The sequence below is a fragment of the Tympanuchus pallidicinctus genome, unplaced genomic scaffold (genome assembly GCF_026119805.1).
Source record: "Tympanuchus pallidicinctus isolate F22 unplaced genomic scaffold, pur_lepc_1.0 scaffold2, whole genome shotgun sequence".
NCBI classification, from domain to species: Eukaryota; Metazoa; Chordata; class Aves; order Galliformes; family Phasianidae; genus Tympanuchus; species Tympanuchus pallidicinctus.
The window spans coordinates 45,289,285-45,294,943 of NW_026294721.1; positions in this window are offsets into that span (position 1 = coordinate 45,289,285).

Below are 5,659 nucleotides of genomic sequence, written 5' to 3' on the forward strand. Positions count from 1 at the left end.
AGTCTGAAACTTGCTGTGCAGCTATTTTTAAATTGACTCCTTGTTTTCCCTGCAGCTGAGTGCACAGCTCCCCTTCCTGTCTCCTTGCTGAGCTTAACAATCTCCTCTCTGGCTCTGAGGCCAGAGACTGCCACTGCTGATAGCCACAAATGGTGCCCCAGAGGGAGAACTGCCAACAGCCCTCCATGTAGGCTTACAAAAAACTGCTGCATGGATAATGTAGCTTTCATTAGTATCATCTCCTGTGGTTCCTCAGCTGAATTTAGAGAACAGCAGTCTGAACAAGGAAGGTACACAACCAGAAGGTGTGCTGTAGGCCCAATACCTTATATATAGGCATAAAGATGTCTTCTCTCTAATGCAATTTTCTAGCACCGTGGAAGAATTTCAAAACAGAAACCTGCGTCCATGAGCCTTCAGCTGAGAATATGTTCTTAAACTGTGATGTGGGGCATCCATGCCCTGGTTTCAATGTCATTGCTTTGGCTTTTTCTTTGAGTTGGCAAATCATGACTGTGCTGATGTGTTTTCCTACCTGAAGCGAAGGACAGGCACATGTCCTTGGGAGCAGCTCTCTTAGAAGAGAACTGGAATTTGCAGCTAGGAGTGATTGCACTGCCAGGCAGCTATGGCAGCCCGATGGTTTCCTCTTGCTGCATTTCTTAGGAAGGTGACACCACCTGCTGCCAGCCTGCAGAGCTGCTGCTTCTCTTCCTGTCGCTACAACCATCTGTCACTAAAATTCCAGCAGAAAATGCCAGACAAAGCATCATGAGCTCTGCTTTCTCCCATAATATTGCCAAGTAGGCAACATCCACAAAGCATCCTGTTTAATTTCCCTTCAAGGCCTACTGGCTCTGGGGAATCATTGGTTAAGGAAACAACGAATTTATTGTTCTGACACCTAATACAATGGTAGCTCAGTCTATTGGCTCTGGGATGAATGTCCCTGGTTAAGGATACTAAGTATTTGTTCTTCTGATACCCAATGCAATGGTAGCTTTGTTTAGAGTTGGCTTTTGACAATAGTAAAAAAAAAAAACAGTACTGGCCAGAGAAATGATCATTGCGTGCTGACCAGTAAGTTCTACTTTCAGTTTCAGAACTTCTAGCTAAAATTGCTTTAAAAGGACCACCATCTCTTTTTTGCTTTGTTAAAAGTTACTGGGACAGCCCTAAAACATAGCTTCAAATCATCTGATTGCTTCCTGCAGGATTGTAACCTCTGCGGCTGGAGCTTATTGGCATGAAGGTGACAGTGACACAGAAAGGGAGATGCAAACATTGAATTTTAATGGGTTTCTTGGAAAAGAATGCAGGGTTTAGGTAATCTGCCAATAAAACCCACTCAGAAAAATAGGATTAAGATACCTATCTGCAGGGTGGCATGTTTTGGTTTGTTTTTCAACGAATCAAGCAATTGTTTTAGTTTTAGACTCAAAGCTGTCCCTGCTTTGCATTTTTCATCTTGACATGAGTCATTACAAAAATGCAGAGTTCACCCACATGTTGGTGTTTGATGAGATCTAGTATGTGGTGAAGAACAAGAAAAAGAGTTTTATGTTTTTCTGTATTGTGGGAATTTTCCCATTCCATGACTATGAGCAGAGTGTGAATGTCTGTATTATGAAAGATACAATTTTACATGGGGAGAATATATTTAAATGAATTCCAGTGAAACCAGAAGGAATCACAGTTTGGGTATGAATATAATACATGTGCAAAGAAACAGAAGACCTGCTCATGCTTCACCTCAGTTATTTCTCGGGGAGAGCCCTCAGGGTCCCTGGCACTCCCTCAAATACGGACTTCAAAAAAAACCCCTCCGCCTGCAGCAGAGCCAAGTGAAGCTGAGTGCAGCATCTACTGGGAACTGCAGGCACTGCTCCAGAAGAAGCATGACTATTAAGTTTTGAGAAGCTTTGAAGATGTATTGTGTTTGCGATCCTCATTAGCTCAACATCCCACTTCTAAATAGGAATTTTTGTATATATGGACAACATCGATGCATTATTTAGCTAAGGGAAAGTACAGTGTAAAGACAGCTTTCCTCCTAGGCAGTTAAAATGTTTGTGTGTGTGCCGGAGCATTCAGACCTGGAAATATCATGCAACTTAATGGGTACTGGAACCCTTTATTCTCTCTAGCATTTGTCTGACTCTGCTAGCAATAAGGGGAAAAAAAAAAAAAAAGAAAAAGTTCCATGCTCTTGGTATATTCTGAAGCTGTTCAAAGGCCAAGTTTTGCTATGTAAGGTCCGTTCCAAAGTCTCTGTATGTTACAACAGTATTTCTTCCTGCTCAGGCCCCATTTACCTATACCTGTGCATCTTCAGAAGATGTTTGTCCACTTTTGGATGCTCACCCACTCTGCCCTGCAATGTGGGTAACAGAAAGGCTTTACATGAGTGCAGCAATCATTCAGAGTTCCGTGGTTTGTGTTTTACAGGAATAAGAAGGACCCACGGGGAAGCGTTTCTTGTCTCAGGCTGTTATTCTCTGAAGGAAAACTATTTTGGTTTGGTCCCAATATTGAGGGAAAGGATCCCTATAGAAGCTCACATTGTAAAAACTGAAATAAATCTGTTGGGAGTTTTATGTAGCCTAAAAAAAAACTCTGCATGGAGCTGGCAAAGAACATTTCAGAGAAATAAAAGCAATCCATTAACAATAGCAGAGAAAGGTTTCACTTAACTGATTTCCCCTTGGGAGTTGAGCTCCTACTCCTTATCTCTGAAGGCAATTCAAGGCTATCAAAACGTCTGCAGCTGAAACTGAATTAAGAGACAGGAGCTGAGAGCATTGTCAGCACCTGCAGAAGCCATCCTCATCTATACGTCCTGTACACACACATGCCTCTTGTTGCTCCAGCCACTCAGAACAAGTGCAAGGTACACCCCAGGTGGCTATTCCTCCCTTTGCAGGAAGCCAAACTGTAACTACAAGCATGCAGTGGGGATTTCCCCAGGTTCTGCAGCAGCCTTGGCTTCTTCCATCATTTCAGACTGACCTTCCCAAGCTGCATATTTCTACAAGAAATGCAGAAGCCACCCAGCATAACTGTCTGTGAGGGCCAGTAAAGAGCACATCCATGCAGCTTATAGCAGTGGCACCATGTGTCCGTGCCTAGGGAACCACAAGGGTGCCACACTAGTGCTGATTGTGTTCTGCCTTTGATAGCCATCAACTGCTCCTACACTCCCTCAGAGCAGCACCATCCAGGACTCTCCTACAAATGCCTTCACACAGATACTTTGTACGCTTCCTTGACCATTAAAACCTATCAGCCATGAGATGCATGCAGATTTGTAACTTCAATTCAGCCACACAAATACCAAAACAGTGGTGAGCGCATATGTACCTGTCACAGATGCAATCAGCCCCTGGTTATTCTTGTTGATTTCCAGGTACCACCCTCTCTATCAGCTCCTTCTCAAGCTTCTGCAGTGTATTTTATAATCCAGAGTGGAGGTCCAGGTCATTCCGGGCCTTAGGAGGCAGCACGGAAAGGACTATGTCTCTTTGACCATCTCTGGCCCAGCAGCTCCTTAGGTGGTTAAGGCTGCTCTCAGATGTTTCAGAGATGTGAACTGGTGTTTTCTTCAGGTTCCCCTTTCTCATTCTGCTACTGCAACTCATGCAACTGTGTAACGCTTATAAAGCCTCAGAGCTGCTATAGGTAGGCAATATTCCACCAAGACATGTACTTGGCAGAGGACACGGCGCACAGCAGCTATCAGAACCTCATCCAGACCACAGCTGCTCCACAGGGGTCCTACGGCTTGGACACTGTTTCCCTACAGCACTGTGAGAACAACCTTTTCACCAGCCTTTCTGGGCAAACGCTGGCATGACCAAGCCACTTAAGACAAGAAAGGGTTTAACAGACTGCTTTCAGCAGAAGAATCAGTTCCTCGGTGTCATGAATAAGTAACGCTGTGGACCAGAACAGCAACTACAGATTTGTTCCTTGAAGACATGCAGCTCCCGTTCCTCTCAAGAAGGTATTTTCTGTTTAGCAAGGATTGAAGCAGCGTTCCATGGCAACCTACAAGAGAATCTTCAAGAGAACTCGGGACATGGGTCAATGCTGCAGACATCAGTAGTTTATTGGTATGTTCAGTCAAAACACATTCAGAATGGAAACTTAAAAATACTTTCCACCTGCAACAATTAAACTAGAATCTACGAGCATATAGTGCTTGACACATTACAGCAAAAAGGATGGTAATCCACTGTTGTAGAACTATGAAGCCAGAATGGTCAGCCAAGTTGGTCAAAATAGAACCGTAATGACAAAACACTCCCACTACCCACAAACCAGCAACAAACAGCAACGGTCAGCAAATCCCTTCCTTTGCTCAATGAGGTACATTTACTAAGAGGGTCAAGAACACGTAAGAGTCCAGCGATGAACAGTTACCATGTAAACTTCTCCAGATGATGTTCCAATCATTCTCATGTCACTTATGCAAGAAGCAAGCCAGAAAATGGAATGGCTTTTAATGCTCCTTTTTGTTGTCGTTCAGATTATCCCCAGTGCTCTTTGCCATACAAATGAAACAGGTGGTAACAAAATGCCATTCCATTATAAAAGGAAAAAAAAAAAAATAAAAAAAAAAAAAAAAGAAGAAAAAAATCCCTACACAAAACACAGCATTGACAAACTGCTAATTGAAGGCAGCAATTTGTCCAAAGGCTTCGAACACAAGTAGAGCTGTGTGTTGAACAGTTCAAGTACTACAGGTTTCCAGGTAACAGCTGAACATGTGAAAGACTTTCAATGAAAAACTGAAACATAAAAAAAAAAGGAGACAAGAAGAAACGTCCTTCAGAAAAAAAATGTTTATGAACACAGTGCAAGACTTATCATCATGCACAGAAGACCCTGCCTCTGGGAGAAAACAGATGCCTCTTCACTTTGCCAGATGTAGAAGTAAAATATGTGCAAAATCTCCCAGCTGACTTGAAAACAGCAAGGGAATGCATAATCCAGGGACAGACTAATGCTATGTCCTGCCTGCTTTTGCTTCAGATTGCTGTTTTTTGAGGTCTTCCATGTTTAGAAGCAGCTTTAAGCGGTCACACTGTCACACAGACTCACATCAAACACACACCCCTCTTTCACTCTGATGCACCGGAGCTTAGTGCTCACTGCCCGCCCCAGCACCAAGCCCAAACACACTGCCTGCTGCAGCTGATGGGAACGTGCTCCAGAATGCCATCCAGAAACAGACCTCTCAACCTGGAAAACTCACACTTGAAACTGAAGACGACGACGTCTCTTTCCTATCATTTAGTCCAGAGCCATGGTGTCCACTTCAGCTAAGAGTTACGTGCAAAACGAGTTTTAAAAAAAGCGCAACTGAAAAATGCAAATAGTCAAGAGCTGCTGTGTTGTTCTCTGAAAATTGCAGTATCCACATTGATATGCTCACCAGCACAAGGGACACTCAGTTCTACTGATCACGAGCTGGCCAAAAGTGTTCATCGTTCCAAACTGGCTTCTGAAACATCCCAGAGAGATCTCGCTCCGTTTTCCTTAAGTTTGACAATGATTAAAGAGAAGAGACAACCTGGAGACTATTAGATGCCTTCTTCCTCCCTTCCCCCCCGCTGCAAAAGAACAGACGAACTTGTTAATTGAAGAGCAAGGTGGA